A 26855-nucleotide genomic window follows, 5' to 3' on the forward strand; every position below is an offset into this window, starting at 1 on the left:
ACAGCCTTGCATCAAAAATTAGATCACTAGTGATTCAACTTATGCCATATTATTTAAATCAATACTATATTTTACATCTTATACTACATTGTGGTATTTCAGCCACAGATTTCTCAAGAACTTTACATAATGATTATATATAAAAATTGAGGCAAAATTGTGATTTTATATAAAGACAATTGTCAGTGGAAAGTTGTAAAATGTATACACCTTACATTTTGTCATGTTAGAAATTATTATAAAGCATTTATGTAAAATTATAAAGCAATAACATGTAATATAGCATTTTTCTCATTCTCTTCTCTATCTCCCCTTTTCTCTCCCTTTCTATCCCTCCCTCCCTCCCTCTCTTTCTACAACTTTAATGAGGATAAAAATAACATAGGTGGATTTCAGTTTAGGATTCACTATTTATTATTTGCATGATCATGTACAGATTTTAGTTTTTCAGTCTAAAATATTGGGATGATAGCTAAGGGATGGCTGGTTAAGTAAAATGAACCAATAAATATAAAAGCATTCAAAACAAAATACAGGTTAATATAATCTTCTAGCATTAAACTGAATATCTACTACTTGCATTATGCTTAGTGCTTTAGACACCAAAAGATAAATAAATACCATTGTACAATGGAGAGAGAGAGAGAGAGAGAGAGAGAGAGAGAGAGAGAGAACTGTAAAAAGATTGTGATAGTTTCTTTTGTGATACATTGTTGCAGACATCTCACTTCATAACCTGTTAAAAGACTAACAGGATTAATTCATGGCTCTCTGCTTTAATAATAAAAGATGGGGCTGAGGTTCAGTAGTAGAGTACTTGCCCAGCCTGAGGAACAGGGTTTGATCCTCAGCACCATATAAAAATAAAATAAAAGTATTGTGTCCACCTAAAACTAAAAATATATATTAAAAAGTCAAAGTTTATTTTAAAAAAGATTAGATGGGAAGTACCATTGCTCATCAATCTTAACATACTGTAGCAAATTGTAATTGATTTATAAACCAGATGATGTTTCCTTTTAAATGTTTTTCCTGTATGTCTTTTCATACCTGATACAAATGGAATTCTCAGAAGATTTTTTAAATAAAAGAAAAGAAAAAAAAATGATTTTAAACTTTTCTTCTGTGGAAGATCATCTTCAAAACATAATTAATTCAATACCTTTTTTTTTTGGTGTTCAGTCTTAAACACTGCTTAAACTTCCAGATGCTCAATAACTTACTCATTTTATCAGTAGTCATTCTTACTTGCAATAGGAACTAGATCATCAAACTTACAACTTTAACCTACATTAATAAGACTTTTTAATAATTTTGAAAATGTATATATTCAGTTCCTTCAAATAAAACCAGAGGTGGTGAAAAAGAAAACTTTACTGATACTTTAGATATTAACAAAGTTCCCCAGGATCGGATCCATTTCTCATTTCTCAACTATGAGAAACCAGTACAAATTGATATAACCATGTACACTTGCGTGAGGCCTGTCAATTTTCATTAGTACTGTTGGTAGTTAATACAAAAGATAGACATGAGTGTGATCAGATCCAACACACTGGATTTAGGAACCTCTTAAATCTTCTAGGTCCTGAAAGAATTCTCTTCAACCAAGCATTTACATATTGAATTAGCCTCCACGAAACTCATGACATATTGGATGCTTGCTATTTTATGTAAGTGAAAGAAAAGTCCCTGCATCATGGAACTCCCAATTTAGATGGAAAAAAATAAGAACACACATGAAGATGCAGTGCAGCCTGGCACAGTGGGTACATAAGCTCTTCAAAGGAAAAGGCAAAACAGCCATCCTAAGAGAGGTTGAAATTGACAAAGAAGTCCTCTGAAAGAAGGTGGGTCTTGAAGGAAGTGGATAATTTGACCTGGGATGGAAGACAAGGAATGGCAATGCAGATGAAATATCTGTGGAATAGTGGAGTTGATGCAAAGATGTAACTCTTCATCTTTCAATGTTTATCAATTTGATATGAAGAAGAAATTAGGCTCCAAAATTCACAATGCTTTATATACTGATTATGTGGTTTCTCTCTCTCTCTCTGGTCATTCATTCAACCATAGAAGGCACATGCAAAAGACAGGCCTATGCAAAACTTTCTCTAAACAAAATTAAAATTTTCAAGTTGTTAAGTGCATTTCTTTATACAATTGATTTGCATTGTAGAATCAAAAAGCAAAATTATGAAAATAAGGAAACAAAACTAATTAGAAAAGTATACATATGAGCTTCAAAAGGAAAAGGCCAGGCTTTGTTACAGCTGAAATTTGATTTTTTAGGTTTCTGTTCCTCTTACAGTCAAATGTAAAAATAGTCTCTGCTTCTGCTGCCCCTACTCCCACCAATGGCACTCCCACACACATGGGGGGGGGAGAGGAAGAGGGGGGGGAGAGAGAGAGAAAGAGAGAGAGAGAGAGAGAGAGAACCTGAACCACTTATACAGCAGTTAAACCAGAATTACTACTCACTAAAACATTTTCTTGCTTTCAGCTTACTTGTCAATGGAGAGCTATTTCATTTCATTTCATCATTGTCTTTGAATAACATTTAAATCCTTTCTAGGATAGAAACCATTTGGGGATAGGAACTGAAAAGTAAGTACACACAAGAGTATTTTGTGCATACATTGCCAAATCCTAGAATAGAATAGAAATCATTTTTTTTTTTTTGTCTTTTGAGTCAGTCTTTAATTAAGTAACCATTTGGTCAGTTTAGAGTTAGTCACATAGGCATTCGGTTGCTATTTGATACTACATGTAAGATTTTAGGCCATGAAGCACAATTTACTCTTCTTCTTAGCAGAGAAGAAATATCTTGTTAAATTGGATCAGGGGACTGTTCAGTAGAGTTTAAACAAGAGTCCTATGAAGTGTTTTGTTGTTGTTCGGTGGTTTTATCCTCTAAGAAGTTGTCTTGCCAAGAAATAATTTTACATTAGGGGCCTAGCATCATAAAAAGTGAGGCTCATTTAAAGTAGTTTCCTTACTTGAATTCTGACATAATTCAAGTCCCTACCATTTATTTTATAATGAGTCACAGTTACTCTTTGGTATATCTGAAGTTATTTGCATACTACCACAAGATGTTTTGAATACTATGGAAAATTTTAAAAAGGCTTTGGGGAGGGAGGCTAAATGTGTTGCTGAGGGCCTATTATGCTCCCATGGAAGTTTTGCAAAGGCAGCATGTGGAGTCCTGGAGTGCCCCAGATGCCCAGTGTTATAAATTTGGGACCTCTCTGTGATGGGTTTTCTGAAAAAAAAAAAAAAAAAAAAGCAAGTTGATCTAGTAACAAAGAAAGTCAAAAAGGAAAACAGTGTCTTGGAAAGTCAACAGGAATGAGAGTCTAAAAATGATGTGTTAGATGTGACTTTGTAACTCCAGTAGCAACATCTGGGAAGGATAACTTCTCTCTAGTCTTACACATTCCATTCCTAAGGGCACACCCTCCATCATGCCTGGACAGAATATCCCACATTTTTGAGTGACTTTAGCCAGGGGAAGTGTACACAGCAATTCATGAGGGGAATTCCATTATTAAAATTTAATATCTGAACAGTTAAGAAGTGTGCACCCATCAGGACACATGGACTGTTCCCCTGAAGTGTTACCTTGGAATTGCAGAGCTAGATGGGCCTGGTTGCTCAGAGTGTGGGATTCTTGGGCTGGGAGTTTAAACCCCCGCACACTCACTGCGAACAGTCCCAACAGCTTCAGCCCACCGGGGGAGAGATGCAAGCTATTTCTCCTCATCTAACTGCCTGCAATCTGAGCTCCCGCGTCCTCAGCCTAAGAATTACATCATCAGCACCTGGCACCTCACTGGCCTATTCGGGCAGCTCATCCGGCAAGCCAGTCCCTGCCCCGGTTGCAAAGGTGAGGTCCACAATTGCTCCGTAGACAAAGTAGGGACATCAATCTGGAGGGTACCTGAGTTGAGCAAATCCCTGCCAAGGCGAGAGGAACCTTTTCTCTCTAAGGCTACAGGAGCTTTTTGTGTGGTGAGATAAGGGAGTTTTGTCTAGGAAAGTAAGAAAGGACGAAAGAGGACCCGAGAGAGTGTTATTGGCTCCTCTACGACCTTCTCTGGAGCTCTTATACCCACCAAAGACTTTAAAAACTCCGCGGTGTTGCTGGGAAAATGGGCAGTGAGACCTTGCAGCTCTTCGGTTTCCATCTCTGGGGTCCCTCCTCTGCCCTAGGCAAAAAGCAGGGAAACAGGAGAGGGGGCGGAGTAGTATTAAGAGGGGTATTGAAGAGGGGAGAGGGGGAAAATTGGGATACAGAGGTTCCCTTCTCTCCTTTAAAATTTTTTCCTCCCCCATAAAGGGCCAGCTCAGTATCCTCACCTCAGGGAAATTCAACATTCGAGCTTCGGATAAGAAGAGGAGGATGCTGGGCTCTCGGTCCAGGGCCGGGGGAGGTGGGGCTCTCTCGCGATCCTGGAGGCTGCTTGTTCCTTGAACAACTGTGGGACCTTGTGAGGTTTTCCAAATGGGAAATGGCTCCTGCTTAGAGAAAGTGAAGCAGAGACGGGTGGATCAAGCTACAAGGGTGCACTGACAGTCCAGGGCACAGACCTGGGAGCAAGGTCCTCTTCTAAGCCCAGCAGTTTCAGGGCCTGGGACTAAAAGGTGAGAAGGTGGATTAATTATTCATTAGTGACCTTTCCCTAGGCTCCCTCCCTAATGGCTGCACTTAGTAATCACCAGGTGGAGCAAAGAGATATTGAAAGTCCTGTCTCCTAACTCCACCCTCTTGGGAGCCCTGGACTGCAGGAGGCTCTGAATTTTGAGGATAGGGTTTTGTTCTACTTCATCCCTTCTCCCTTTGCAACCTGGGAGTGGGAATGAGCGCATAGGGTATTCTCCATTGTAGGTCACAATTGCAAGAAAAATCCGGGTTTCCTCCTTAATGGGCATCTTCCCAAACAAACCAGGAGCCTACCTTGCATTTCAGCAGTCTCCATTCTAAAGACTGCTGGGGAGCCCGGGTGCACAGGGCTGCTGGAGAGCCCCCTGATGCTCAGCCCCATCTTGCTGCCAGAGCGACCTAAGGAACCTCGGATACCGTATCTGCGGGTGCCTAAAGGGTGGCACGTCCGGGCTTCTCCCTTCTCCTCCAGTGAATGAGGCAGATAAAAACTCTATAGGACCCACACCTGCAAAACACCCTAGAGTACTCCCGATGTTTCCTTCAAAATGAAAATAACTATACTTTAAAATAAAGGTACGCAAACACCACATTTATATCTTCATTTGCCCTCTGCGGCGACCATTAAGGCCTTTTCTTTCTTTCTTTCTTTTTCAAAAGCAAATTTCGCAGGGTGGTCCAGCCTAAGAGATTCCTAGACCTATGACCTCCTCCATCCCCAGCTCTGCCAAATGCTTCCCCTGTCCAGCACCTCCAGGCGGGCATCTGCCTGTGCAGTCTATTTCCTCCCTAGGATTTTTCTAATCCTCCAAGGTCTCCCCACCCAAGACCTCCAAGGAAGCAGCCGGTTCTGTAGAGATCGGTAGCAACCCATCGCCACAGGAGTCTCAATCCAAGTCTAACGGCCCTAGGAGCCCAGATGAGCAAAGCCAGCGAAAGCCGCGATCCCCAGCCAAGTGGGTGACCTGGCGGACCCGACTCTCAGCAGCCACTGCTGCGCTGTTATTCTCCCGTGACTTTGAGGAGGCACACAGATGGGGCACGCCTCCGGGAACGCACTCCGGACCAGCTGGGGCTCCCAGGAACTCAGCGCTGATGGATGGTCTCATTTCCTAACTTGATGGGCCAGAACCTGGGTTGGCCTGGCGGGCGGGTTTGGGTGGGTGCAGGAAACCAGCGCTCGGCGTTGGGCGTTGGGAGGAGTGGCATATGATAAAGAAAAAATCTCAGATCCATTCCTAATTAGAAGTTATCCCTTCCTCAATTTTTCTGTTTGGGGAACAGGAAGATCCTCATACGCTGTCGCAAAGGACAGCAGAGTTGAGCAAGGTGGTGGCCTTTCCTCCTTTGCACTTTGGGCTTAGGCATACCCCGCACCACGCTATCACGCATTCTTTCCCGTGGGAGACTGAGAAAGAACGGAATTCACTCTTGGAATGCCAAGAAAGATCTGCAAGGAGACTTGAAAGCCATTAAAAAAAAAAAAGAAGAAGAAGAAGAAAAGAAAGAAAGAAAAAAGAAAAACAAACCCTGACCCTCCACAATCGGGGCGGATCTTCTCTCCATAGAAGGGAACTCCGGCTTCCTGCACCTTAGGTGGAATCCCGGCGGGAGGCGGAACCTCCTCCCAGTCACTACAATAGCAAGATTGGATGATGATAGAGGGCCTTGTGTCCTGGCAGCAGTGAAGAAAGGCTGGGAAAGGCTGCCTGGAAAAATCTGCAATCCCCTCTGTCTAATCCCCTGAGCCACGGGCTGAATTTAAGTGAGAGGACACCAGGAGAGGGGCCAGGTCACTAGGGGTTCTGGGTCATAACTTCTTTTCAGCTTCCTGGAATTTTCTCCCAGGTCTCAGAAACTTAACTCCTACTCTGGTACAATGCTTTTATTCTAAACTGGATCTTGGAGGGCACTAAGGGCATCAGGCCTGGGTTCTCAAGGAACCCCCAATCTGGGCCCATACCTTGGCACCATATGTCTTCCCAGGCTGGTATAGCTAGGAAAGCTGCAGCTCTCTAGAGGACCAGGAAAGCCCTTATGGTTCAGGGCCTGAAACATTTTACTGCTCAACGAACAGAAGTATTGTTTCTTGGACCAACGGCATCACCATCACTTGGAGATGGTAAGGTCTCAGGTAGCTTGACTACTTCAGAACCTGTATAATAAAAAGATATCCAGAGAACCTGTGCAGAATTTAGGTTAGTCTAATTTATATAGCCTGGGTTTGGCTATTGCCAGCTGTTCAGCCCTGTTTCTCAGCCTCCTCTTCATCATGTATCAAATGGGATTTGCTTCGCAGTTCCTGAGCTGTTATGCACTCCTAGACACACATCAAGCCAATGAAAATTTTAACCTATGATTGGCAAAGCCCAGGCAGTTTTGTTTTTAAGTGACCTCCTCCCCCACCTCCATAATTTTGATGTTACCATCTCTACTAGTATAGAAACACTCATTGGCAAATGAGTTGGGATCAGCTGGGCTGAAGCACAGGCCCTATGCAAAACCACATGTACAATGGTAAAGGCCCCTGGACTCTGTGGCCGGACTCATTCTGACTCCAGCAAGTATGACTTTGGGCCAGCTTATTAGCCTTACTGCATCTCAGTTCCAACCTATAAAATGAAGTTGATAATAGTGCCTACTATAAAGAGTACTGTGAAGATTTAGAATCGAATTTAATAAATGTGAGTTTAAAAGGCCAAATTCCTCAGTCTATCTACTAAGGTTTGAATATGGTTTTCCCCACCTCATTTCATGTTGAGGCTTGGTGCCCATTGTAATTGTGTTGAGAGGTAGAAGGGCCTTTAAGAGCCATTTGACATTACAGAGGTGCTCATGAAGGATTGATGACGTTTCTGTGAGAGTGGGTTATTAAAAAGAGAGCCTGCCATCTTTGCTTGGTCTCTCTTGCATGTGTGCTCTTGCGTGGGCACATGCTTGACCTTTCTGTTTTTTCAATTAGAGCTCCTCTCCAGAGGTCAAGCAGAGATGCTGGTGTTATGCTCTTGGACTACCAGAATTATGAGATAAATAAACCTCTCTTCTTTATAAGTCACACAGCTTCAGGTATTTGGTCATAACAACACAACATGGACTAAGGTACTCTCATTGTTGTTGAAAATGGCAGAGGGCTGGAAACTACTATTTATCTCATTTTATACCCCCAAAGCAGCACTCTTTCAGAACAACACAGCTTGGTTTTCTTTCAATATTAACATCCAATTTAGAGCATTTTAGCATAAAACCAATACTTTAAATCACTTAGCAACTTGGTAAACCTTATCCTTTGCAAAGATTGTGTTGTTTTTTTTTTTTTTTGTCACCTTCAGTAATTTCATTCCTAGCTTATCAGTTTTAGAAGAATTAGGGTGAAGTGTTCCCTTAGCTGTGGGTTTTACCAGGAGGGCCACATGGGAGGGCCCCCCCCCCAAAGATAGGGTTTGGGGCTGAATATTTGCACACCTAACAAGTTCCCAGATTATGCTTACACTTATGCCAGAGGGGACCACATTTTGAGAAACACAGTCCCAAGTGAATGCTCAACTCAAAGAATCTCAGAAATAGGAACAGCAGTACTGTCTGACAGAGATACTGCAACAAATGACATATGTAATTTTAAATATTCTGGTAGCCACATGTAAAAATATATCTATCTATATCTATCTATATGTCTATATCTATATGAAAAGCTAGGCAAGGTGCACACACCTATAATCCCTGCAACTCGGAAGACTGAGGCAGGAGGATCACCGAGTTCAAGGCCAGCCTTAGCAAATTAGTGAGGCCCTAAGCAACTTAGTGAGACCCTGTCTCAAAATTAAACATATGTAATACACAAAACCCAAGATTGAATATACATACACACACACACACACACACACACACGGAATTGAACCCAGGGACACTTTACCACTGAGCTACAATTTCAGCCCTTTTCATTTTTAAGACAGGATTTTGCTAAGTTGCTGAGGGCCTCAGTAAATGCTGTGGCTGGCCTCCAACTTGCAACCCTCCTGCCTCAGCCTCCCAGGTCACCAGGATTACAAGTGTGTGACATTGTGCTCAAATGTAATATTTTATTACGCTAATATATTCAAATATTTATATTTCAACATCTAATAAATAATAAACAGTGCTGAGATATTTTGCATTTAATTTTTGCATTAAGTCTTATAAACCTGATATTTCTAATATGGAACAGGCACTTTTAAGTACTTAAGAGCCACAAGTGTCTGGTGGTTTCGGTATTAGCACAAGTCTGAAAATTCATTCAACGAGAAAGAAAAGCAGAACTAAATTTCATTGTTCCCATGGAAACTGCCCAGAAATACACAGAAACCAGAATGGGCAAAGAGTTCTGCCTTGCTCTAATGCATTAGTCTGTCTGAGCTGCCCCAACAAAATATCTTACATCGGGTGGTATAAACAACAGAAATTTGTTTCTCAAAGTTCTGGAGGATGGAAATATGAGATGAGGGTGCCAACATGTTTGGGTTCCTGATTTTCTGGGTTAGCCACGCCTTTTTTTGTAGATGTGTCCTCACATATCAAAAAGCAAGCTCTGGGGTCTCTTCTTACAAGGGTGCTAATCCTACCATGAGGGCCCCACCCTCATGACATCTTCTAAGTCTAATTATCTCTCTAACACCCCATCTCCAAACACCATCTTCTGTTGGTTTAGAGTTTCAATGTATGAATGGTGGGGGGCAAGATTTAGTTCACAGCACATGTTGTGTTTCTCCATAGGAAGCAAGAGGTATACGGAAAATGAAGCAGAGACAAAAATGGTGGATTCATGTGAGTCATTGGAATTAGGAGGCAGGGGGCCATTACACACTGATAGGATCATCAATTAGATTCACGTTTTGAATGTTCAGTAAGCATCTCTTGTTTTGTTTCTCCTTCAGTACAGACATCTGCTACAACTTTCTTGAACGAAACCGCCTCTGCCTTAGAAGAAAGGTTGTCAACTTTTATTGCATGGAACTCTGGCAGTGTTAAATCTGCCAATGGTTCCTGATTTAGGGGTTCATATCTGACCTGAGGATGGAAGATGAAGTATTTCCCAGGGCTTGTGGGAAAGGTGTTCTTCTCAGAAGTTGCCTAAGAGGATATAAGGTCTGGAGCTGCCAGAAATGTTTTTACCAGGAGGAAACAGACTTTCTAGTAACAGGGGGGAGAGGGAGAAAGAGGAGGAAACCAATGCTATGGGACTGTGATTCCTTGACTCAGCTCACTGGAAGCCAGCTATAAATCAGTACTTCTTCCCCGTCTTTTAAAAGATGACAGGAATTCCATCTTATGGGTTTGTAAGTATCACCAGCTGGGCTATAGTGGCACCCCCCCGCCCCCCGCTACCCATCAAAGAATCTTAAATTAAGCTTCTCCAGAGACCTAATCATGGTTATTAACAGAATATCAGCAAAAATTTCTGAAGAAAAACTCAATGTGGGATAGGACTTCCTATTTTTTGTGAAGACCAATTTGCTCGTTTGACTGATCATGATGACTTGATGATGTTACTTTTGCTTTTGTGCTAAAACTGACAAAACCTCTGACTAATCTAAAACATGGGACAAAAAAACAGTTGTCATGTAAACATCTAACACCCTCCACCCTGGGGTATAAATTTCCAAGAATTTCCAGACTTGGAGTTCAGAGAAATTTTAAGCAATAGTCCCTCTGGACTCCATAGCCAATAAATCTACTTCTTGAAAATATCTGGGGTGTCTGTAATACCAGAGATGCAAAATATGTTTTCTGAATTTACACTTGTCTATCACAATCCTTTGTTATTTCCAGGAGTCACTTTTTGCCTCTTTTGTTCTACATCAGGATCAGAGTGGTAATTTACATTTGGTGGGCATCTTATCCTAGCATTCCATCCCTTTGAATTTTTTTTTTCTTTTTTCAGTGCTGGGGATCAAACCCAGGGCTTCACCCATGTTAGGCAAGTACTCTACCATGGAGCTACATTCCTTGATCTCACCATTAATTAAAGAATAATGTTAGTAGCAAAATATGTAACCTTGAGGGCAGCAGCCCATTTCTTATGAATGTCCTGTGTATGACCCCTAGTCTTAAACCTTGGCAATTGGAGATTTTACCAAAGGTCAAGATCTGAAAACAACATGGTACATATACTTCTCACAGCCAAATACTTCAACCCAATTGCTTAAAAGCTGTCTATTACTTTCCTCAAAGAGAATGAGATTTAGGCCTTTGCAGGAGTCTAAATGAACATAGATATTGTTCCTTTTTATGTGGTTACCACAATACATTTCATGCATCTGTAAATATACCTTTATGGTATTATGTTGTGGTTATTTTTACTGTTTTTCCTGCTAGTTAAGAACTCCTTAAGTCCAAAGACTGCATTTAATACACCTCTGTATCTCCAGCACCTATCATAATGTCTATAATGACACAGATGCAAAATAATGTTTTCTGAATTTACATTTGTCTATCACAATTCTTTGTTATTTCCAGGAGTCACTAATGCAGGTATGTGCATGAGGTTAAAATAGTTTTCAACCAACATGTTCTGGAAGTCTCACCCTATTATCAGTGGATGAGATAAAGTCTATTAAACAAACACTTATGTATATTTATCAGATACCATGGTAAATACTCTTCTAAATAGACCAAGAAAAGAGATCATTTTCCTTGCCCTTAGACCTTTGCTCTCATTGCTTCTTCAACTTGGAAACTCCACTCCAGAGCTCCATGGTTTCATCATTCCCCTCCCTCAAGTCTATTTTCAAACTTCACCTTCCCAGGGAGACTTTCTTTGAATGTCCTGTTTCAGATTATTCATCTCTCCCCACAACTACAATTCCCATTCTTCTTTCAAGTGTTTTTTTTTTCCTAATAAGATATTGCTTTTCAGGAAGATTGTATTTCATCAAATCTCATGTGTCATATAAGACACAGTCACTTTTTGTGCTTTTAAAGAAAGCAAAACTTTAAGACTGGCTGGTTTATGGAGAGGAGGCTGTATGACTAGAGAGGGGCTCAGTCATTTTAAGTCATACTCTATTACATGGACAGCCTTTGTGCATAGCTCTGATGAAGCACAGAGATGATTGAGGGAAGATGGTAGCTAGGGACTTTTAATTTCCTTAATGTACAGTGGGATAGATGTAGAGGTTATTTTAAAAAATTATTGATGCATTATAACTAGATATTGTAATGAAATTCATAGTTAGATTTTCATACATGCAAACAATATAATAATATGATTTTTTTTCTATTTCATCCCTCAACTAATGTAGAAGTTTTCTATAGCTTTCTATGTCCAGAGAAATGTAAGCATCTTTTCATGTGTTGAAGGTTGCCCCCTTACTCTTTAGAGGAATAGGGAATGAACAATTTGCAGTGTACTTATTACTTTCAGTCTTTTGATGGGAAGAAGACAAGAAGGATTAAAAAGTGCTTTGAATAAGGCCATGAAGTTGCAAAAATGGGAATGTTCTTAGAATCAAAAAAGTTGCGGGACTATTTAAAACCTAATTTAAAATTACATAAGGTGGAAGGAGCTGTAGAGAAGAATTTCTCCATTTCAATTATTGTTATAAGAAAACTGAGGCCTAGAGGGACAAGTGCTGGGATGAAGCTCTCCTAATTCTGGATTTAGGTCCCCATCAGTAAAAGTGAAGACACAGTCCAGAAGCCACTGGGCCACTAGCAAGACTCTCCCTGTCCTTACCTACCACTCCTCAACACTCAGCCTCCCCACCAGACCTGGAAACTATGCTGCTTATTCTCAGATTCCTTTATCCCTATCTATGTTAGGACCACAGGGAACCCAGGCTCTCAGCTCCTCTTTATAAAACTCTTGAGAATTGTGTGATATCATCTCCCACATGTTTCCCTTCTGAACCTCATGATCAGACATAAGCAGAATTTCCTAAGTGCTTAATATCTTCTCTGAAAATTTCACCAACCTAGTAGTTCTAATTCAGATTTGGATCCCCTGTGAGGTCATTGCTTTCTGCACAGCTCTCTAAATATCCTCGTGTTTCTTTTTTATATTTACTTTAAATTACGTCTTGTATTATGTTCTAAATATACAAAATTGTTTTTGTATTATGTTTTAGATAGGCAGCATCTCCTGTTTTAGTCAGCTTTTTGTTTTTCCCCCCACTGTGAACAAAAGATTGACAAGAGCAATTTTAGAAGAGGAAAAGTTTATTGGGCACTCATGGTTTTAGAGGTCTCAGTCCATAGATGACTGACTTCATTGCTCTGAGTCTGAGGTGAGGCAGAACATCAGGGTGGGAGGATGTGGAGGAGGAAAGCAGCACATGACATGACAATCAGGAAGCAGAGAAAGTAAAGAGATTCATTCACCAAAAGCATTTCCTCAGTGACAAACTCCTCTAGCCACACCCTACATGGTTTTAGTTACCATTCGTTTATTCTGTATCAGTGAATTAATCTACTGATTAGGTTACAACTCCCTCATTTCAATCACTGCATCTCTGAACAATCCTACATTGTCTCACATGTGAGTTTTTTGGGGACACCTCATAATCAATCTACAACATCCCTCCAAAGTTCATGCATGATACGATGCAAGATTGTTCAGAGGTGACATGATTTTATTATGATATGGCTTAGCTGGGCAATAACTGTTTACAGATAGGGTGTGGCTGGAGGAAGTAGGTCAATGGGGTGTGACTTTGAGGTTTATATTTTGTCCCTTGTGAACAGACCTCTCTGTTTCCTGGCTGTCATATCCTGAGCAGTTTTCCTTTGCCATACCCCCTGTCATAATGTTTTGCTTTACCTCAGATCCAAGGTTATAGAATCAGTATGGGCTGAAACTATGAGCCAAAATAAACTTTTTCTCTAATAGGTTGTTCTTTTGAGATCTTTTTGTCCCAGTGACATAAAGCTGACTAATATACCATGACTCCATCACTTACTCTTAAAATCCTCCTGCTCAGGCTGAAGGTGGGTGTGCATTCTCTTTGTTCCTTTTTTTTTTCTAATACTATTCTCCTCTTCCTTCTTTCTAAAGCCTCAGCTTTCAATTTTATGTTATTAGGCTGCAACTCCACTACTCTTTCTTGTACAACCATGTTGTGTTACTCATCTTTCAACAGTGGGACATGCCTCATTCTCTGAATATGTTAGCTACTGACTCATCTCCTTTTCCTGTTGATGGTCAGTATCCATAGAGATGATGTTCTAACACCATGGTCACCGGTTCCTCAGCCATTTAATCCCATGGACCAAGTCCTTCCAATCATTGCTCCATTTCTCTGCTATGCAAAGAGCTAGGCTTTTTGCAATAATCACCTATACTTACTATCTCTATATTCATTCCTGATCTTACGTTGCTCAACATGATGTTCAGGGGAAGATATTTTAAATTATCTCTTGTGACTCATCTAATCACTTGAAGATCTTAAGAGCAGAGCTGAGGATAGTCTGAGGAAGAAAAAAAAAATTGCCTGTGGACAAAAGTTGCAGCTTGTGCCCAAGAGAGCCAGTATATTTGTGATGTCCTGTCATGTGGAATTTGGACTTACCTACCTATCCCCCATTACATAAACTAATTTCTTGCAGTAAATTTCTTAATTAGCATCTCTTACTGGTTCTGTTTCTCTAGTCTAACCTAAATTGATTCATGGTTTCCAAGTTGCCAAATTCAATGATAAATTCTCAGGTCTTTCTTGACCTATGGGTAGAATTTGGCTGAGTTGATAATTTCTTCATCATGGAAAATGGAACTCTGGTGTTTCTCATGGATCTCTGGCTTCTTCATAGTTCTGCTGGGTGGTTCTTTCTCACCTGCATAACTCTTACAGTTATGTGTGTCCAATCCTCATATCACTCCACTTCTCTTTCTATTGTTCCATCCAGGCAGAATGTGCAGCTAGAGTTGCTTTGAAATTAACACAAGAGAGTTCCCACAAGGGATTGTCACAAAATGTTCTGAGATGAGGCAGGTAGAGATTCCAAAGAAAGATGCACTAAATTCCAGAGATATTATTTTTAATAAATTATTAGGGGAACTTATATACAGAGAAGGCTGCACCTTGTTTGTAATAGAAAGCAAGGTAAGAGATGCTATACCCAGGTGTGTCCATAATAAGGGGTTAGGTTATGGAATTTATTTGGGGTTTAAGGAATTTGGTTCAGAGTTGGGGTTCAATTTCTTTCTCTTTCTCTCTTTCTTTTGCTGGGAACTGAATCCAGGGCCTTTAGCCTGCTAAGCACACACTCTATCACTGAACTATATTCCAAGCATGGGTTTAGTTTTCACATGTTTAAGATCATATTTTGTATTTCAGTGTTTCAGTAAGAACCAAAACAAATTTATCAATGTCTAGAATGCTCAAGACCTGGATTAAGGCTCAAGTCTAATAAGTTCAATAAGAGAAAATATGTAATAGGTCAGGTCACACAACAGTTGAGACCCAGAAAATTGGGGGGAATTGCCACAGTCCGGCTGCAGCAAAATAACCGGGGGCTGATGAGCAACTTGTGTAGATTGATACAGCAGGAGTGGGAGCCTTTTATTCTAGGACAGGAGGGGTATATATATATATATATATATATATTCCACACAGTTTATCTTAATTAACATAAACTAGATACAGCAGTCAACCAATAAGGAATCTCCACACTTAATGGCTCGCTGGTGTTACTTCACAAACCACTCCCTCTGGCAAAATGTCAGGCGCCATCTTGACTTGTTTACAGACCCTAACATTCCTAACATTTCCCCCTTTTGTTTAATTTAAATAATGACCATAGTGGTTTTTACACAAACACCATAAATAATCTGCTACAAACTTAATAATTCTGTTCAGGATAATGTAAATTGTTCAGAAAATTGTTTTCTTAGTACCTGTTGGAATGTTACATAATTTTTTTTAGCATCACTGCCAGAATTCCTATTTTCATCCCAGTGCCGGTGAAGACAAAGATAAAACCAAACTACAGCTTCTTCGATAGTTATCACAACAAACTGTATAAACTGATGCATCAATGAATAATAACTCAACAGGTAATGCTCAATCAAGGAGTCGATTTACTTTGGGAGGAAATGGACATATTGATGGATTCCTCTGCTTTGAACTGCTTGCAGAACTTGCCTGGACTATTTATCACTTGTATGCATTGTGAACTATCTGTTGGTGCAGCGAATTGTGGTAGTGCTGGCGTATCTTTGCTGATGGTGTCACCAGTGATACAATTTTTCCAAAGGAGCCATCAATTGGCTCGGTGTCCTGGCATTTCTGTATCCTCCACACTTCTGCTAGTGATGGTCTAAAATTTGGGGGCCAACAGAGGTGAGGCAAAGAACCTCACCCCCCCACTTGTGCAAAGGCCAAATTCGGGGGCCAACAGAGGTGAGGCAAAGAACCTCACCCCCCCCCCCCACTGGTGCATAGGCCTATCCACAAGTATGGCTGTATGCTGGACCGGTAGTTAGTGACGGGTATGATCCAATTGCAGTGGAACCAACCTAAGACAGGAGGCTGACGCCTAGAGGTCAGCTCATCCAATGACGGGTAAGAACCATATGTTGTATTGGACAACCTAACAAGCACCGTCCCTAAGCCACATTGCTTGTTGTTTAATTAAACAGAAGGGGGGAGATGCTGAGAGCCATAGCCAAGTAGGAATGATGCATGGCATTTTTGGTTGAAAGGTGACACCAGCAAGCCACTGAGATGATAATGATTATGTTAAGATGGGCATTCAATTGGAGATTAGACCCCTGCTGTCTGCCTCTGCCTGCTACTTTGGAGCTCTTTCGGGACTCCTGGAGAGTTCTCATTGGTTGGGGAAATGCAGTAGGAGGGAATTCCGGAGGAGGAATTTCCTGTTGGAGTAGTGTGTCCCGAGAGAACGCTGCGTGCGTGGTTTACAGGAGAATTCCCGGGGAGCATGTGTTTACGGGAGAATTCCCGGGGAGCATGTGTTTACGGGAGAATTCCCGGGGAGCATGTGTTTACGGGAGAATTCCCGGGGAGCATGTGCGCTGGAGTGTGCTGGTGGAGTTCAGAAATAAAGTTTGTTCCTGCTTCAGTGGCTCGTGATTTGTGCTGAGCCAGACTGCAGCAGGGACTAGAGTGACTCTACCTCCTCCATTCACTCATTTGGTTATCTCATTCAGTCTTGTTCTTTAAGTTAACTCTATATGTTCATAACCCCAAATGTTTGCTTCAAGTATATCCAACTGCCTACCCAATTTCTCCACTAGAACATTTAGAACTTAACATATCCATGATGGTTAATTTTTCGTCGACTTGGGTAGACTTTGGTTCTCAGAAATTTGGTCAAATACCAGATTAGATGTTGCCTTGAAGGTATTTCTTGGTATGACTAACAGCAGACTTTGTATAAAGCAATTACCCTTTCTTATATGAGTGGGCCTATCTAATAATTTGAAGCCCTCAAGAGGAAAGACTTCTCTTCTGAGGAAGAAGGGATTCTATCTCCACCCTGTTTTCTGGCTCAAGATGCAAAACCAACTTTTTCTTTGGTTTCTAGCCTCCTGGCTTGCAAATTTGGGGTTTTCCAGCCTCCATAATTGCATGAGCCAAATCTTTAAGATAAATTTCTCCCTCTCTCTCTCTCTCTCTCTCTCACACACACACACACACACACACACACACACACACACACACTCACACACACACACACACACACGCACACACACACACATTCTATTGGTTCTATTTCTGTGAAGAATTTATACTGTATCCCCAATATGACTCTCATAATTCCCTTTCCTATTTACACCCACCCAACGAAACTTGTGCTCCTTCTCAATCGATTTTTTTTTGCTCCAATCATGGAAACTCCAGTTGCTCAGACCCAAGGCTTCTAGACCATCACTGACTTCTTCAATTCCTTCATCCCACATCCAGTCCATCTCTCCTTTCAAACGAGAACCATGGCCTAACCACCTCTTACCATCTCTATTGCTCTCTCTGTTCTAAGTTTCCATTATCTAGATTAAAAACAAACAAACAAACAAACAACAAAAACACCTTCCTACTCTTGCCTTTGCCCTTCCCCCCAAGCCTATCCTTCTCCCAGAACCAAGACTAATTCCAAGTGTATGTAAGACCTTGTCACTCTCTCCTCAACACTTTGCAATGGTTTCCCATTTCATTCAGATGTGAAAGCCAAGCTTATAAGACTCTAACCAATGTGTTCACAGCTGCCTGCTCTAAAATCCCTATACTCTGTCCACATTCTGTGTGTCCTTCTGTCTCAAGTCTTTTGCTTTTCCTTTTCCCAGGGCTGAAAATGTTAATCAGTAAAGATTTAATTTGTCTGTGAAAGATGAAAATATCAAAATAACTGGCTTAAACAAACTGGCAGAGTACTTATCTCAAATAAACACTCAGGGATCATTGTTCCAGGGAAAATAGGCAGCCCCCTGTTTTCAGAGACTCAGACTTCCTCATCTTGGCAAAGCCTTCATCCTCCATTACCCCCGTGGTTCAAGTAGCACACAGGAACACACGGCATATAAGAAATGGGTCAGTGGAGAGACAACTTGGGACTTTTAAGGAAGGTTTACTGATGTTTTCACTGAACCCTTCTCTTGAGATTCCATTGCTCAGAATTTCATTACAAGGTCAAACCTGGTTTCAAGGAAGCCTGGGAAATTTATTCTGGGAATTCATGAGCATACCTGAAATTCAGAAGGTCTGTTCTGGAAGAAGATGAGCAGGATATTGGGGGAAAATACTATCAATCTCTATTGCAGCATTTTCTAGAATGGCAAAGATGTCCAGTGTGGCATGGGAAGGGTGATTTAAGGGCAGAGTGATATCAAAGTAGATTGGAGGAATAGGTAGGTTATAGAAGGTTATTATAAAGATGGTTGGCCCAAATTCCTCCCTTTCCTGTACTTTAATATTCCTCTTCTATCAAGAGACAGGTCTATTTTCTCTCCTCTTGAGACTGGGTTTATCTTGTGACTTGCTTTGCCCAACAGAATAGACCCACACAATATAGTGGATATGATGCTTTGTGTTTGGCCTTGGCTTTAAGGCTCTTAGCAGCTTCCTTACTGTCTTCTTGAGATTCAGCTTCTAATCAAAGAAGCTTGAACTTGACCATTAAATATTAAGAGGCTGTGTGGAGAAGGAGTGACATAGGCAATCATCTTGGCTGAGGCACCAAACATATAGTAAAGCCATGTTAGACATTCTAGCCCCAGCTGGGTTCCCATGCAGATGCAATTCTACCACCAAATGCAGTCATACAAGTGACCCCAACCCACACCAAATGGAGCAGAAGAGCTGGCCAGCTGAGTCCAGTCAACCCAGAGCATTGTGAGAAAACATAAATGTCACTGTTTCCAACCCTAGGTTTTGAGATAGTTGGTAACAATAGATAACTGAAATATTAAGAGCCAGATCATGTAAAAAGCTCAGGAAAAAGTCTAGCTTTTATTTTATTTTATTTATTTTTATTTATTCTAATTTGTTATACATGATGGCGGAATGCAATTCATTTCATATTACTCATATAGATCACAATTTTTCAAGACACTGATGGTATGCAGAGTATTTTCACACAATTCATGTCTTATACATGTACTTAGGGTAGTGATGTCTAACTCATTCCACCATCATTCCTACCCCCTTGCCCTCTCCCTTCCCCTCCCTCCCTTTTGCCCTATCTAAAGTTCCTCCATGTCTCCCATGCTCTCCATCCCCCCAATCGCAGTTATGAGTCAGCATCCTTTATCAAAGAAAACATTCAGCTTTGGTTTTTTGGGATTGCTTGCTTCACTTGGCATTATATTCTCCAACTCCATCCATTTATCTGAAAATGCCATGATTTTATTCTCTTTTAATGCTGGATAATGTTTCATTGTGTATATATACCAAAGTGTTCCTAACCATTCATCTACTAGAGGGCATCTAGGATAGTTCCATAATTTAGCTATTGTGAATTGAGCTGCTATAAACATTGATATGGCTGTGTCCCTATAGTATGCTAGTTTAAGTTCTTTGAGTAAAAACTGAGGAGTAGGATAATTGGGTCAAGTAGTGGTTCCATTCCAAGTTTTCCAAGGAATCTTCATACTGCTTTCTAGATTGGCTGCACCAATTTGCAGTCCCACCAGCAATGTATGAGTGTGCCTCCCCTCCTGCCACATCCTCACCAACACTTATTGTTGTTTGTATTCTTGATAGCTGCAATTCTGACTGGAGTGAGTTGAAATTTTAGAGTAGTTTTGATTTGCATTTCTCGAATTGCTGGAGAAGTTGAACATTTTTTCATGTTTGCTGACTGAATGGATATCCTCTTCTAAGAAGTGTCTGTTCGGTTCCTTGGCCCATTTTAGATTGGGTTATTTGTTTTTTTGGTGTTAAAGTTTTTGAGTGCTTTATATATCCTAGAGATTAATGCTCTATCTGATGTGCTTTTGGTAAAGATTTGCTGTAGGCTCTCTAGCTTTTATTTTCAATGCAGAGCATTACAGAGTTTTAAGTAGACAAGTAACATCATCTGGTTTATGTGTAAGAAAGTGTTATAGGGGCTCAAGAGTGGATAAAAAAGCAACCAAGAGACTATTATAATAGTCAAAGTGGGAGAAAACAGTGGCTACAGCCAGCAGTTATCACAGGAATGTTACAAAGAGGTTTTAATCCAGAAACTATTTTAGAGGAAAAGCCAATAGTAGTTACTTACTTATTACACTAAGGAGGTAAAAGAAAGCAAGTAATCAGAGATTATTCTTAGAATTTTAACCTGAGGTTGGGAAGATGGTAATACCATTCATATCTAAAATATAGAATCATGGGCATAACCCCAGGAATTCTATTTTCAACAAATTAAGTTTGAAATATGTTTTAGATAGTTAATGGTAGCTGTGAGTATTTGAAGATCAATAAGTAGGACACTGATGGGTGTATAAATTGGTGAGTCTGATTACTCGAGATGCTTCTTAATACCTCAAGGTAGGGATGTGCTGTTTTGATTTGCTCTTTTGAACAGAGACTCCTTTCTCATTAAAAAATACAAAATATTAGTGAACCTAAGTATTAGATTTTCACATTGAGAAGTAAATTTAGAAAAGCACATTGCCTTTGAGACAGAGTCTCATAGATTTCTTGGCACCTAGCATGAGTATCTAGTGGACTTGGGATGATTAATGGACAAGATTGTTCATGACCCACTTATGTGCTGTTTCTTCCATTATAAACCCTTTGAAATCTGGAAGGCTGGCTGGACTCCATTTCAACAGGAAATACTGACATCAGTTGTTGTTTTCAAATCATAAAACAAAATTAAACAGAACCCATAACTCAGTCACTAGAGGTTTTGTTCTTACTAAAATATAGCACATATTATAGCATCTGTGCATCTTTCATATTTTCTGTCCTATTTGCTAAAATCTTTACAATGGGAAATAAGGCTCCAGGGCTAATTAGCTCTGCTGATTTTGGCCATCAATTCTGATCACTCAAGAGTAACTTTTTGTGGCTTATTCAGGATTTTTGTTGCTGTTGTGGTGTACATTTCTTGCCAATAATCTCCCTATCAGAGGATGGGCAGTGAAAGAAAATGTTATTAATGAATAGTGCTATTTTTTTCCCTGCTTGAATTATTCATTATGAAAACTTTAAGATTTATCTTTTTTTTTTTTTTGCCTGAGATGGAGGAGCCTGTCATCTAGCATGAGTATCTAGTTTGAAATACTTTTTAGATAGTTAATGGTAGCTATGAGTATTTGAAGATCAATAAGTAGGACACTGTCCATCTAGGACATATACCTAGACATTTGACACATTCTGGCAACTAGAACCATTTATTTGTTTTTTTTTTAAAGCAAAATAAGTCTAATCTGAATGTCTTCTCCCAATGCCACTAACTTTCCAAAGTTAAAGGGAAGCCCATGCAGCAGACCTTCTTGCTGCCTCAGACACATGTAGCTTTAGTGACTATCCTGGTCATGCCTATGGTTCCCCATCCCAAGCACTTGCACTCTCTTCCTGAGGGCTTTTCCTGAGCTTGCTTGGCCCACCAGGAGTAGGTTAGAAGTGGTGGGATTTACTACCCTCAAGAACAAGCCTCATCCAATGTTCAGAGGGAGTTGGGGGATGACTACCTTGTGCTTTCAACACTGGTAGGACAATTCTGAGGTGTGTGATACACTATCCCTCACAGAGACCCTACTGGGATGTAGCCCTCAGCAATAACAAACATGCTCCATAATTATACCTTCATTTTTTTTTTTCATTCCAACCTCCAGCTCCTCACCACGTTACCTGGGATCATTTCCCAGCATTGTCCAATCGTCTTCTTCTTCAGAACCATACAATAGCCCTAGGGCTTGTGAAACACTGGAGAGTGAGGGAGACATACACATCTCAGTTCTGCCCATTAGTCCAAGTCAAGATGTACATGAACTTCAAGTCCAAGGCAGCCTTCTCTCTTGGGAGCTTCCTTCCTTCTTTAAAGGCTTGTAAAAGAAGGAAACAACCCTTACAAGTAGTCAAAAATGTCTTCTTATTTGAGATTCGGCCACTGTGTGGGCCCTGGATTTCAGAAAGCCTATGGCTTTAAGGGCTTCGAGGACCCTTTATTGCTTTGTTTCTCCAAAAGCTGGAGACCCGGGATCTCGCCACTGTACTACTTAACCTCCATCCATTTATCTTTTTCTTCCTCCTCTTTATGTGGGCTAGACCAAGAGTTGGCAGGCTTTCTTATTTTAGACTTTACAGGTCATAGAGTCTCTGTTATAACTATTTAACCCTGCTGTTACGACTGCAACCAGAAGTCACACATAAGCGGATGAGTATGGCTGCATTTCAACAAAAGTTTATTTATGGACTCTGAAATATGAATTCCATCTAATTTTTTGTGAGCCACAAAATATATTTAATTTTTCCCAACCAAGTAGAAATATGAAAAACAGTCTTAGTTCATAGACCATACATAAGTAGGTGACAGACTGGATTTGGCCAATGGGCCATAGCTTATTTCAAAAGCAAAGTCCTGTTTAGATTTTATTATCCTGCTAGGCTCCTTTTTGATTGGTATTATTTAAACCAAACCTAATTAAAGTTGGGAACACATGGGATTTATCAAGTTCTGATGTACTATCAACAAATAAATCCTCCAAGGGCATGGATAATATCCCTTTGCATTTCCTGATGTGGTAGTATACATAAAATTAATTCATGATAGCACCAAAAGCAGAGAGCTTATTATTTGTTCTTCACTGTGCTAAGTGCTGTGCTGTGGGACTCACTCAATCATTCCCTTATTTGAAGAAGAAATGATAAAACCCACACTAATAGGTTGCCATGACAATTAAATGACATTGTGTCTTTAGCAATGCTCTGTATTAATTGTAATTGCAAAATGTCAGGCATTGTGATCCTGGCTTTTAGGTATAAGATATGATGATCTCTGTCACAGTGTGGTGGTTTTGTACAGAAAATAGATTTGGAGACTACAGAATTAATGGGATCTTTATCTTTTATCTCTTGCCTTGTTGTTGTGTGACCTTGGATTCAACAAATCTGTATAATGGTGATAATGTTCTTGACTTGTCTGTTATATGGAGATTAAATGAATAAGTTTGATAAAAACTGTAAACAAGTTGGACTTAACTTTAACATTTGGAGTCCATGGCAGAATCATGTGTACACATGTGTGAGCAAAAATTCAAAATGGCTCCAGTATTCCTGTCCCTCTTACATGTGCTCTTGTATAATTCCCTTTCATTGAGTGTAAGCAGGGCTGTGAATATGATGGATTTTATTTCCATCATTAGGTAATATTATGTAATGGAGCTAAGGGAATTTTTGAGTTAAACAAAAAGAAGGTTATCTTGGACAGCCAAACCTAACCAGGTGAATTCTTAAACTGGACATTTCATGAAAGAAGTATTAAAACAAATTCTGCTGCTGACCTTGAAAAATCAAACAGCTCTGATGTGAAGAAGAGCTATCAGTTATGACAGAAGATCATGGGGCCAGCTTCTAGGAACAAAGCTCTACTCCTGCCCTATAGCCAGCAAGGGAGTGGGGTCCTGAGTCCTCCAAGGGCAAGCAGACGAACTTTGAAAAAAAATTTGAACTTGGAAGAGGGTCTTGAGTCTCAGATGAGAACACGGCCCAGATGATGGTTCATTTCAGTCTTATAGATCCCGAGCAGAGAATCCAGCCATGCTGTTCCTAAAATTCTGACCTACAGAACTGTGAGATAATGAATGAGTTTGTGATAAATCTGTGGTCATTTGTCATGCAGCAATAGAAGACAAATACAGTGAGAACTTACCATCTAAATGGGGTGGTGAAACTTGCAAAGGTTAAGATTAAAAGATAAGTGGAGAACTGATTGTTAATAGATGCTATCTGGGTCATAAGTTCTGCCTCCCTTTCTGAGAAGGGTAGAATTAGGAAGAGTGTGGTAGAATGGGAACTTCTTGGATGAGAGAGTCCTGAGATCTACCTTCTCCCAGGAAAGGAAAAAGAGGAGTGTCCTTGGGGAATTGGGGCTGGAATATGTCTTCAAATAGTGTCCTTGGAGAAGTGGGGCTGGAATACGTCTTCTAATAGTGTCCTTGGAGAAGTGGGGCTGGAATATGTCTTCTAATAGTGTGCCATCATAAAGACAAAGAAAGGAGAGTTTTTTTAAAAATTAGGCAATGGTTGACTGTGTCAAATGCTACTGAGAATGGATGAGCATGTAGAAGGGACCATGGGGGAACCCCTATTGAGTCCCCTTTCACCCTGCAGAAGTTGCTTCTCTTTTCTTATTCCTTGAATGAGTCCTACTTGTTTATATATATATACACACACACACACACACAGAGAGAAAGAGAGAGGGAGGGGGAGAGATTTGGCTAGGTGAAAATTACCTATAATATTGAGCAATGTCCAGTGAGCACAGTGGGAGTTTGAAAGTGAGTTTACCTCCACATTTACAATCCATTGATATATTTGATAAGAGTCCCAAGACAATTCAATGGGGGAAAATAGTCTTTTCCACATTGGTGGTGGGACAACTATTCATACGCAAAAGAATGGAATTGAATCTTTATATCATATGCAAAAAGATTCAAAATTAATCAAGAATCTAGATATAGGAGTTCAAATTTTAACTTAGAAAAAAAACATGTACAAATTTTAGTGACCTTGGGTTAAGCAATGGCTTCTTAGATATAATACCAAAAGCACAAGGAAAAAAGGAAAACAGTCATACTTATTGGACCACAACAAAATTAAAACTTGTTCTTCAATGCACATCATCAAGAAAGTGAAAAGACAACCCACAGAATGGGAAAAACATTTGCAAAGCATGTGTCTGAGAAAGGACTATTTTTAATATGTATAAGATCTCCTATGACTCAATAATAAAAAGACATGCCTGTATTCCAGGAACTCAGGAGGATGAGGCAGGAGGAACACAAGTTTGAGTCCAGCCTCAGCAACCTTCTTAGACCCTGTCTCAAAAAATAAAAATAATAAAAATTAAAAAAATAAAAAAATAAAAAGGGCTGGGGATGTAGCTCGGTGGTAAGGAGGCAAAACTTCTGAATAGATTTTTCCCCCAATACAAAGGTATACTAATTGCCAATAAGCACAAGAAAAGAAAAGATGCTTTAATAGCAGTAATCATCAGGGTGATGCAAGTCAAAACCCACAATGAGACACACACACACAACACTCTCTCTCTCCCCCCCCCCCACTATAATAACAAAAGACAGATACAGAGAAATTAGAATTCTCATTCACTGTTGGTAGGAATGCAAAATGATGAAGCTACTTTGGGGAACAGTCTTTCAATTCCTCAAAGAATTTCACAGAGTTACCATATGACCCAGCGTAACTGTTCCTATGTACCCAAGAGAAACAAAAACACATGTCCACCCAAAAACTTGTACATGAATGTTCATGGCAGCATTATTCACTGGGATGCAACTCAAATGTTTGATCAATGGGTAAATAAAATATGATGTCTTCTTTTAAAGCTTGATGTTTTGAGAAAAGTGTAGTTCATTTCTCCAAAGATATCAAATGAATATTAAACATCTTATTGAAATGAACATTTTGGACTAATCATTAATAACCTATCAACCTAGTGAATCTTTCAAAAATTTTAAATTGTCTTCATAGACCATGACAGAATAATGAAGTGACATATTAAAATTCCTAAAAGGGTTTCTATAGATAATGTATTCCTGTGGAGAGCAATTCTTAGACACAAAGGTATTAAGTGCAGTCATGAGTGATCTTTAAAATACCACTCATCAAACACTTAGGATATACCTGGAACAGTATGGTCTTTGTATTCAAAAGCCCATTTCAAATCTCACAGCAGCCCTATGAGGCATCATGCCCATTATACTGATAGAAGGCTCAAATTCCGAAGCTAGCAAACAGCTTAGGATTTATACCCTGGTCAGTGTGATAACAAGTCAGAAGGCTCCTTGTCACCCTGGTCTCCCCAAATGCAAAGTTCCATCTACCTGAGCCGACTGTAGTTTTACCCATTTCCACTTTTCACTGTTACTTCATGTGACTGCAGAATCCTTCTGGGACTGTTTACATCCAATTAATTTACCTTCCAGTTTCTCTTTTAGTCTGACAGCTGCCATCTTTTCTAAATAGATCTTTCTGCTCTTTTTCCTGGGTGTGATGTTTCCTGTCCCTTGTCAGAGTCTCTTAGTTTTCTCTTTATTGGTTCAAATCACTTTCTGTTGCTAGCTTGAAGAGTTGGCATGGAAAAAGTTGGAAAGGAGGAAAAAAATAGAATATATTCTGCATCAAACCCTCTGACTACCCCCCTTACCACAGGCTTTCTCGTTCTTTCCATTTAAGAGAGGGGTGGAGTAGATCTCTACAGAGGAGCAAAGCCTGATGATTTAATTTTGTTCCCCAAATTCTTCTATATAATTATGGTTCCTAGCTGTTTCCCACTTAGCAACAGGCTTCAGAGGAAAGCTCTGCTATTTTTGCATAATGCCTACCGACTTCTGAATGTGTACATGTATTTTTGTGTACTAAATTATAATTTTCCCCAATTTACCTTGTACTATGAGCATATACCTATTTTCTTATGGATTTTAAGACAGGGTTTTAATCATGATATATACATGCAATCAATAACATGAATCTCAAGTTCATTCCTTGATCAGAGTCTGCCTGTGGAAACACCTATGTAACCTCCACTCAAT

The 26855-nt window shown here is 40.0% G+C and overlaps 1 long non-coding RNA gene across 2 annotated transcripts; it reads right to left on the reverse strand.

Moving 5' to 3' along the window:
• Positions 1-390: 390 nt before the first annotated feature.
• On the reverse strand, positions 391-7743 carry LOC120886378 (uncharacterized). Of its 2 annotated transcripts, none has more exons than XR_005729350.2 (3): positions 4363-7743; positions 4119-4211; positions 391-3265 (listed from the first exon to the last, which is right to left on the reverse strand). It is a non-coding gene; the product is annotated as an uncharacterized LOC120886378 (long non-coding RNA). The 2 variants fall into 2 exon arrangements; XR_005729349.2 differs by having other exon boundaries at positions 4119-4206; positions 4363-7143.
• Positions 7744-26855: the final 19112 nt, after the last annotated feature.

Source organism: Ictidomys tridecemlineatus, chromosome 5 (assembly GCF_052094955.1).
Source record: "Ictidomys tridecemlineatus isolate mIctTri1 chromosome 5, mIctTri1.hap1, whole genome shotgun sequence".
In the NCBI taxonomy this organism is placed as follows: domain Eukaryota; kingdom Metazoa; phylum Chordata; class Mammalia; order Rodentia; family Sciuridae; genus Ictidomys; species Ictidomys tridecemlineatus.